Raw genomic sequence first — 9,972 nt, 5'->3', positions numbered from 1 at the left:
CGAGAGAAGCAGGAGGCGCGGGTGGCGGAGGTACAGCAAGAGCTCCAGGAACTCGTGAAAAAACACGAGAGCCTGGAGCGTGACTCGAAGACTCGAGAGTCTGAGCTTGCAATGGCTCGTGAGAGTGCCAAAGCCGCTAAGGGCCGAAGCCTACAAGGCCCTCCAGGAGATTGAGGCGGTGAAGAAAATAGCAGTGGGTAAGGCATTTTTCATGCAAAGTAAGCATGTGAGTGTTAATTACCTGTTGCTTACCCGAATTCGGAGCTCTCCAGGAGCGTTCGCAGATCTTCCTTGCAGCGTGTCCGATGCTGCCGCATTCTACCGGGCCGAGGAGGGGAGCTTGACGGAGAAGGTCTTCTGGTCTCAGTATGCTGAGGCCGAACATCCGGTGCCCCTTAGCGACCAGCTGAAGCAGCTGGTCGAGCTCCACAAGGCAGCCGAACAGGCCATGAAGGGCCTCATAGTTCGGCTGTGGCCTAAGGAGGCCATGCCAGGGAACTACTTCGGCCTGGTGCGGCGGCTGGTGGATGCGTGCCCGTGGGTTGAAGACATCAAGCACTCCGCCTGTATTGAGGGTGCCCGTCGGGCGCTTGCCCGCGCAAAGGTGCACTGGGGCAAGCTGGATGCCCAGAAGCTTGTGACGGACCCGCCACCAGAGGGTAAGGAGCATCGCACGCCCGAGATGTATTATAAGAGTGTGCTGAAGGGCGCCCGCACTATTGTGGGGGAGTGCTCCAAAGATGTAATTTTTGAGTAGACTCGCATTTTGTTATCCTGTGCGCTGAAAACTTAGTTCGTATGTGCTAAGCAATGCTTATTAGTTTAAAATATTACCTTCTGTGTGGCTGTTTATCAAATCTGAGAGATGGCAAGTCGTCGGCTTCAGCCCCCATGCCACGAGTGCTGGGGTGTTCGGGATAAACTTGAGCACTCTTGTTCCCATTTTTGGGTCCATCTAGGGAGGCGCTCAACACAGCGAACAAGGCAATCGGACTTATAATGCTTGAACACTCTCACTTAGCCATAGAATTCTATAATTTTAAATTTCGGCGAAGCCCCTAGTCTTCGGAAGGCCGAATTTGGGGCGCTATCCACGCCTGGGCCGGACAAGATCCGGCTCTTCGCTCTAAGCGGCATAAGTCTTTAAGGACTCGCAAAAAACCTCTCCGAACAGCGACCGGCTCTCGCCTCATCATGACGGTCAGTTTTAGCTTTCTCCACTGAGGCGTTAACCCAGCTCAACTGGGGCGCAATCGCAGTGGTTCTCCCAGTGCTACCTTAGCCGATGCAGCGGAACGTAAGGTACCAAAACATGGGAGCCGGGCAAACCCAACTATTGACCCAAGACATGATTCGGAGCCGATGCATATAGTGCTATAAGTTCGGGGTGCCGCACTTGTGAAAGTGTTCGGACTTATCACACCATGATGTGGGAAACATAAGCCCCTGGTGTATTGTAGCCATACCAAACTGTACGGATGCGACATGCCATAAATGAACATATGTATAAAAAGAAAATGCAATTATAAGCAAAAAGGTGCTGCATTGTTTATTTACGAAAGACTGCTGTAAGTGCAGAACGATACAAATGGTGCGATAAGCAAGGGATGGGACTGTTAAACATGTCCCCCTCCAGGGGTAGGCTGCCGAATGGTGCGTAAAACAGATTTAATGCTCGTAATGGAGACCACCTGGATATTCGTTGTAGCCTTTATCCTTCTCTGGCTGTTGCATCGTGAGTTCGGCAGGTCTGCTGCCGGACAGGGCCTCTAACGAATGGAGTCCTGTGGGTAGAAAAATAAAAGGTAAAAAGAAAAAAAGAACGACACACTTGAGGGCCCCTTGTGTGGTTGAGCCGCAGTCTGGGCTTATCGTGGTCGTGCCCCTCTCCCCGTGCCCATGGTATCTTCAGAGCGTAATGGTGTACGTGAAGGACCTTTTTTGATGTTTTGCAGGGGCTGGGGTTGGGGCCGCACTGCTACGCGTGCTCGGAACGTGCCAGGTGGTCTTGTTGTAGGTTACTCCGGGCGCGCTTAGCTGTGTCCGGCCGTTTAACGGCCGGACTCGAGAATTGCCTTAAGAGGCTGCTTTGTACTTCTGCCGCGAGAGCCGCTGTATGTTCCTCCGTTCGGAGAGAACGTTCAGTGTTTCCGTTGACCGTGATGACTCCTCGAGGGCCTGGCATCTTGAGCTTGAGGTATGCGTAGTGCGGCACCGCGTTGAACTTTGCAAACGCGGTACGTCCGAGCAAGGCATGATAGCCGCTGCGGAACGGGACTATGTCGAAGATTAACTCCTTGCTTCGGAAGTTATCCGGGGATCCGAAGACCACTTCCAGTGTAACTGAGCCTGTACAATTGGCTTCTACACCTGGTATGACGCCTTTAAAGGTCGTCTTGGTAGGTTTAATCCTTGAGGGGTCTATGCCCATTTTGCGCACTGTATCCTGATAGAGCAGGTTCAGGCTGCTGCCGCCGTCCATCAGGACTCTGGTGAGGTGAAATCCATCGACGATTGGGTCTAAGACCAATGCGGCGAATCCGCCGTGGCGGATGCTGGTGGGGTGGTCCCTTCGGTCAAAAGTGATCGGGCAGGAGGACCATGGATTGAACTTCGGGGCGACTGGCTCCATCGCGTATACATCCCTGAGTGCACGCTTCCGCTCCCTTTTGGGTATGTGCGTTGCGTATATCATGTTCACCGTCCGCACCTGTGGGGGGAAACCCTTCTGTCCTCTATTGTTCGGCGGTCGGGTCTCTTCCTCGTCATCGCTATGCAGCCCCTTGTCATTGTTTTCGGCAATTAACTTGCCTGCCTGCTTGAATACCCAACAGTCCCTGTTGGTGTGGTTGGCTGGTTTTTCGGGGGTGCCGTGTATCTGGCACGAGCGGTCGAGTATTCGGTCCAAATTGGACGGACCCGGAGTAGTTCTTTTGAATGGCTTTTTCCGCTGACCGGGTTTAGAGCCTCTGAATCCGGCATTGACTGCCGTATCCTCACTATTGTCGCCGTTGATGCGGCGCTTGTTTTTGTTACGACGCGACCTGCCATTTCGGTCCTTGAAATCCGGACTGCCAGAATTTTTGCTGAGGTTGTTGCTGCGTGCTAGCCAGCTATCCTCACCCGCGCAGAAGCGGGTCATGAGTGATGTGAGGGCTGCCATGGATTTCGGCTTTTCCTGTCCCAGGTGCCGGGCAAGCCACTCGTCGCGGATGTTATGCTTGAAGGCCGCGAGGGCCTCCGCATCCGGACAGTCGACGATTTGTTTTTCTTGGTTAAGAACCGTGTCCAGAATTGTCTGGCCGATTCGTCTGGCTGCTGAATTATGTGGCTTAGGTCATCAGCGTCTGGTGGTCGCACGTACGTGCCTTGGAAGTTATCGAGGAATGCGGCTTCCAGGTCTTCCCAACTCCCAATTGACTATGCTGGCAAGCTGTTAAGCCAATGTCGGGCTGGTCCTTTAAGCTTGAGGGGGAGATATTTGATGGCGTGAAGATCGTCACCGCGGGCCATGTGGATGTGAAGAAGATAGTCTTCGATCCAAACCGCAGGGTCTGTTGTGCCATCGTAAGAATCGATATTCACGGGTTTAAACCCTTCGGGGATTTGATGATCCATTACTTCATCTGTGAAGCATAGTGGGTGTGCGGTGCCTCTGTACTGGGTGATATCACGACGGAGCTCAAAAGAACTTTGTCTGTTTTGTTCGACCCGGTCGGACTTACTGTGTCCGGCGCGACGGCTGTCGTCACGTACTGTGGGGCGCCCACGCGATCCATAGATCGATCTTGATTGTCTTTCCTTATCCTCCAATATATCTTGCAAGTCTGGAGCGTTCCCCTATGGCCTTGTGCTTTTCGAGCGATGCCGGGGTACGGGTCTAGTGAAGGGCCTAGAGGCCTCTTTGTCACGATCACGGGGTGGTCGGTCAGCCGTATTGTCTCCTGGTGATGCGGGTTCATACGCTTCCTCCTCTAATCGGGGGAGCAACTTGCGTTTAGGGTAGCTTTTGGAGGGGCGTTCGAGCTCATGCTCTTCGGCCGCGAGGACTTCAGTCCATCTGTCGGCTAGCAGATCTTGATCAGCTCTAAGCTGTTGCTGCTTTTTCTTGAGGCTGTTCGTCGTGGCCATAAGCCTGCGTTTAAAACGCTCTTGTTCGACGGGATCGAATTCATCGTCGTCGAGGCTTGCCTCGTCTCTGGAGGGAGTCATATAATCCTCTACCTCTTCTTCTGCCGCTCTCTCATGAGGGCTAGCGTCTCCGTCCTCCTGCGCTGCATCTTGCTGGAGTGGGTTATCTTCGGCACTATTCGGTGTATTATTATCTCCGGTGTCGGAGTCTTCATTCTTGATGTGGCGGGATTTAGAGCGGCGCCGCTGACGCCGGCGCTTGGGCTGCTTCTTGGAGGGGTCATCCTCCGCTGTTTCTTCGCCGTTCCCATCCTTTGGGATATCCACCATGTATATGTCATATGATGAGGTGGCTTTCCCGTGCCCAATAGGTGTTGGTTCTTGGTCGTCTCCGGCATCTTCGTCCATACCGTCGATGTCTTCGGAGTCGTAGTCTAGCATGTCGGTTAGATCGTCGACAGCGGCTACCAAGTGGGTGGTGGGTGGGCTTTGAATTTCTTCGTCGTCCGCATCCCAACCGTCCTGACCGCAGTCCGACCAGGGCTCTCCTGATAACGAGAGATACTTTAGCGAACTCAAGATGTCACCAAAAGGTGAGTGTTGAAAGATGTCCGCTGCGGTGAACTCCATGATCGGCGCCCAATCGGATTCGATCGGAGGGGGCGCGGGAGGTTCGGAGTCCGGCAAGGAGTCCGGCACCTCGGAGTCACAAGCTTCATGAGGGACAAGGTCATTGTTAGGCCCTATCGCCGTAGAGGTTGCAGTACCCGAGGCGGTGTCTAGCCATCCGTCCTCGACCTGCGCAGCCGGCTCCGAATTGAAGATCGGAGCGGGTTCGAGTGCGGCCTCCAGGGTACTGTCCGGCTGCAGAGCTAAATCATGCTCGCCGTGACAGTGCGGCACGCTCGGCTGTGGCTCAAATCCATCGAAGATCAAGTCCCCGCGGATGTCCGCCGTGAAGTTGAAACTACCAAATCTGACCTGACGGCCAGGGGCGTAGCTTTCGATCTGCTCCAGATGACCAAGCGAATTAGCCCGCAGTGCGAAGCCGCCGAATACGAAGATCTGTTCGGGGAGAAAAGTCTCACCTTGGACTGTGTCGTTGATGATGATCGAAGAAGCCATCGATCCTATCGGTGACGACACAGAGGAACTCTCAATGAAAGCACCAATGTCGGTGTCAAAACCGGCGGATCTCGGGTAGGGGGTCCCGAACTGTGCGTCTAGGCGGATGGTAACAGGAGACAAGGGACATGATGTTTTACCCAGGTTCGGGCCCTCTTTATGGAGGTAAAACCCTACGTCCTGCTTGATTAATATTGATGATGTGTGTTACAAGAGTGGATCTACCACGAGATCAAGGAGGCTAAACCCTAGAAGCTAGCCTATGGTATGATTGTTGTTCGTCCTATGGACTAAAGCCATCCGGTTTATATAGACACCGGAGACGGCTAGGGTTACACAGAGTCGGTTACAATGGTAGGAAATCTACATATCCGTATCGCCAAGCTTGCCTTCCACACCAAGGAAAGTCCCATCCGGACACGGGACAAAGTCTTCAATCTTGTATCTTCATAGTCTGGGAGTCCAGCCGATGATGATAGTTCGGCTATCCGGACACCCCCTAGTCCGGAACTCCCTCAACGAGGTAGCTCACATGGTGAACTACCTTGCCAACTGTAAGCTTACGAAGGAGTGGCATTTCTCCAAGGAGAGGTACTCGCGCGCCAACCCCCGCCTATGGTGAGTTTACTTTTCTTCTCCTTTTCCTTTGTTGCCGAGCTCTTTTTGGCCGACTTGACCAATCGGCTTATCTCAATAGAGCCCCCTCCTCCAGCCGGCGGCCGGTGCCGCGGGGCCAGAGCACGAGTATCTCCCCGACCGGACGGAGAGCAACGTGGACGACCCCGACTTGGGGGCGGCCGCCTTGGACGACGACGCCATGGGAGGAGGTGGCGAAGCAAGAGGCTCTGGGCTCGGAGCCGGCCTCGAAGATTGGTCAGATGATGACGAGGGGGAAGTCACCCCGCGCCGCCAGCCGGCGTCCGACCAACCGGGCTGGAGCTCAGCTGTCGCGCCAGCCGCCCGAGGCGGCGCTCTGAAGCGTCGGGCTACATCGAACCTGTTCGGCAGACGGCCAAAGAAGCCCAAGGGCTCGGCTGCGGCGACCAAGCGGGAGGAAGCAGCCGCAAAGGCCACCCGCTTCTGCAAGGTGGTGAAGGAGCCGCAGATGGTTTCTGCGTAATTGCCAACTCCCTCACGCGTTCTTTCTTTCCTCTTGTTATTTTCTTCTGATTTTTATTGGCTTTTGCCTTGGAAACATTGCTCCGCTCTCTCTTGAGCATACTGTCGCCACCTCCGTGGTTGGAGCGCCAAGCGGCTCCACCAGCGCCCGCCGTGTGGACCCTCGCGCCGAGCTTCAGGCAGTGACGAGCGAAACGCGCGGGAGGCACATGAGGAGTGGGAGGTGAAGCAACAGAAGGCGGCACAGGAGGCGGTGGAGGAGACGACGTGGGCGTAGGCCAATGCTGCGGGCAACGCCCGGGCGGAAGCCGTGGCTGCGGCGCAGGTGCAAGAGGCTTTGCACAATCAGCCTCCACAGGTCGTGATCCCCCTCTGTTCTGTGGCACCCGAGATCCCGATGGTGCCGCCTGAGGCAGCCGGCGGCGTCTGATACGTCCATTTTGCATCATGCTTTTATATCAATATTTATTGCATTATGGGCTGTTATTACACATTATATCTCAATACTTATGGCTATTCTCTCTTATTTTACAAGGTTTACCATGAAGAGGGGGAATGCCGACAGTTGGAATTCTGGCTGAGCAAACATTGGAAACCTATTCTGCACAACTCCAAAAGTCCTGAAACTCCATGAAACAACTTTTTGGATTTATTAAGAATTTATGGGCGAAAGAAATAGGCCAGGGGGCCCACACCCTGTCCAGGAGACAGGGGCGCCCCCCCCCTATAGGGCGCGGCCCCCTATCTCTTGGGACCCCTGGTGGGCCTCTGGCATCCATCTTCTGCTATAGCAGCACTCTTTCCCAGGAAAAAATCATGGGCAAGCTTATGGGACGAAACTCCGCCGCCACGAGGCAGAACCTTGACGAAATCAATCTAGGGCTCTAGCGGAGCTGTTCTGCCAGGGACACTTCCCTCCGGGAGGGCGAAACATCACCAACGTCATCACCAACGATCCTCTCATCGGGAGGGGGTCAATCTCCATCAACATCTTCACCAGCACCATCTCCTCTCAAAACCCTAGTTCATCTCTTGTATCCAATCTTGTATCAAAACCACAAATTGGTACCTGTGGGTTGCTAGTAGTGTTGATTACTCCTTGTAGTTGATAATTGGTTTACTTGGTGGAAGATCATATGTTCATATCCTTTATGCATATTATTACTCCTCTGATTATGAACATGAATATGCTTTGTGAGTAGTTACGTTTGTTCCTGAGGACATGGGTGAAGTCTTGCTATTAGTAGTCTTGTGAATTTGGTATTCGTTCGATATTTTGATGAGATTTCCTCTAGTGGTGTTATGTGAACGTCGACTACATGACACTTCACCATTATTTGGGCCTAGAGGAAGGCCTAGATGATGGGTTGCTAGAGTGACAAAAGCTTAAACCCTAGTTTATGTGTTGCTTCGTTAGGGGTTGATATGGACCCATATGTTTAATGCTGTGGTTAGGTTTACCTTAATACTCCTTTTTGTAGTTGCGGATGCTTGCAATAGGGGTTAATCATAAGTGGGATGCTTGTCCAAGTTAGGGCAGTACCCAAGTGCCGGTCCACCAACATATCAAATTATCAAAGTACCGAACGCGAATCTTATGAACGTGATGAAAACTAGCTTGACGATAATTCCCAATATGTCCTCGGGAGCTCCTTTCTCATTATTAGATTTGTCCAGGCTTATCCTTTGCTACATAAAGGATTGGGCCACCTTTCTGCACTTTATTTACTTTATTTACTTTTTCTCGTTACTATTTATCTTATCACAAAACTATCTATCACCTACTATTTCAGTGCTTGCAGAGAAAACCTTACTGAAAACCGCTTATCATTTCCTTCTGCTCCTCGTTGGGTTCGACACTCTTACTTATCGAAAGGACTACGATAGATCCCCTACACTTGTGGGTCATCAAGACTCTTTTTTGGCGCCGTTGCCGGGGAGCGTAGTGCTCTTGGTGACTGGAACTTGGTAAGGAAACATTTATATAGTGTGCTGAAATTTTCTGTTACTTGTCACTATGGAAACTAATCCTTTGAGGGGCTTGTTTGGGGTATCTTCACCCCAACCAGAAGAGCAAAGAGATGCTCCTCAACCTACTGAACCTTATGAAAATATTCACTTTGAGATTCCTTCGGGTATGATAGAAAAACTGCTAGCTAATCCTTTTGCAGGAGACGGAACATTGCATCCCGATTTACACCTTATCTTTGTGGATGAAGTTTGTGGATTATTTAAGCTTGCAGGTATTCCCGATGATGTTGTCAAAAGGAAGGTCTTCCCTTTATCTTTGAAGGGAGATGCAATGACATGGTATAGGCTATGTGATGATACGAGATTTTGGAATTATAAGCGATTGAAGTTGGAATTTCACCAGAAGTTCTATCCTATGCATCTTGTTCATTGTGATCGTAATTACATATATAATTTCTGGCCTCGCGAAGGAGAAAGCATCGCTCAAGCTTGGGGGAGGCTTAAGTAAATGTTATATTCATGCCCCAATCATGAGCTCTCTCGGGAAATGATTATTCAGAATTTTTATGCTCGGCTTTCTCTTGATAATCGCAACTTGCTCGATACTTCCTGTGCTGGTTCCTATATGCTAAAGACTATTGATTTCAAATGGGACATATTGGAAAGAATTAAACGCAAATCTAAGGATTAGGGTTCCGACGATGGTAAGGAGTCAGGTATGACCCCTAAGTTCGATTGTGTTAAATCTTTTATGGATACTGATGCTTTCCATGGATTTAGCTCTAAGTATGGACTTGACTCTGAGATAGTAGCTACTTTTTGTGAAACTTTTGCTACTCACGTTGATCTCCCTAAAAAGAAGTGGTTTAAATATAATCCTCCTGTTGAAGTGAAAGTAGTTGCACCTATTACAGTCGAAGAAAAGACTATTACATATAGTGATCCTATTATTCCTACTGCTTATGTTGAAAAACCTCATTTTCCTGTTAGGATAAAAGATCATGTTAAAGCTTCAACATTGTTCGTAAGAGTAATACTAGGACCTATACACCTCCTGAGCAAATTAATGTTGAACTTGGTATTGCTATGATTAAAGATCTCTTGGATGACGACTTAGATGGGCATGTTATCTCTTTCTTGGGTGAAACTGCTAATATTGCTAGACCCGATACTAAGACACGTAGACATGTTGTACGCACGCATGTTATTTCTGTTAAAATAGGAGATCATTGTTATCATGGCTTATGTGATATGGGTGCTAGTGCTAATGCGATACCTTATGATCTTTATAAAGAAATTATGCACGATATTGCACCTGTTGAATTAGAAGACATTGATGTTACTATTAAGCTTGCTAATAGGGACATCATTAAACCTATTGGGATTGTTAGAGATGTTGAAGTCTTGTGTGGGAAGATTAAATACCCTGCTGATTTTCTTGTTCTTGGTTCCCCACAAGATGATTTTTGTCCCATTATTTTTGGTAGACCCTTCTTGAATACTGCTAGTGCTAAGATTAATTGTGAAAAGAATATTGTCACTGTTGGCATAGATGGTATGTCTCATGAGTTTAATTTCGCTAAGTTTAGTAGACAACCTCGTGAAAGGGAACCACCTAGTAAGGAT

This window comes from Triticum aestivum, chromosome 3B (genome assembly GCF_018294505.1).
Source record: "Triticum aestivum cultivar Chinese Spring chromosome 3B, IWGSC CS RefSeq v2.1, whole genome shotgun sequence".
Taxonomy (NCBI): Eukaryota; Viridiplantae; Streptophyta; class Magnoliopsida; order Poales; family Poaceae; genus Triticum; species Triticum aestivum.
This window is presented reverse-complemented; position numbering follows the sequence as displayed.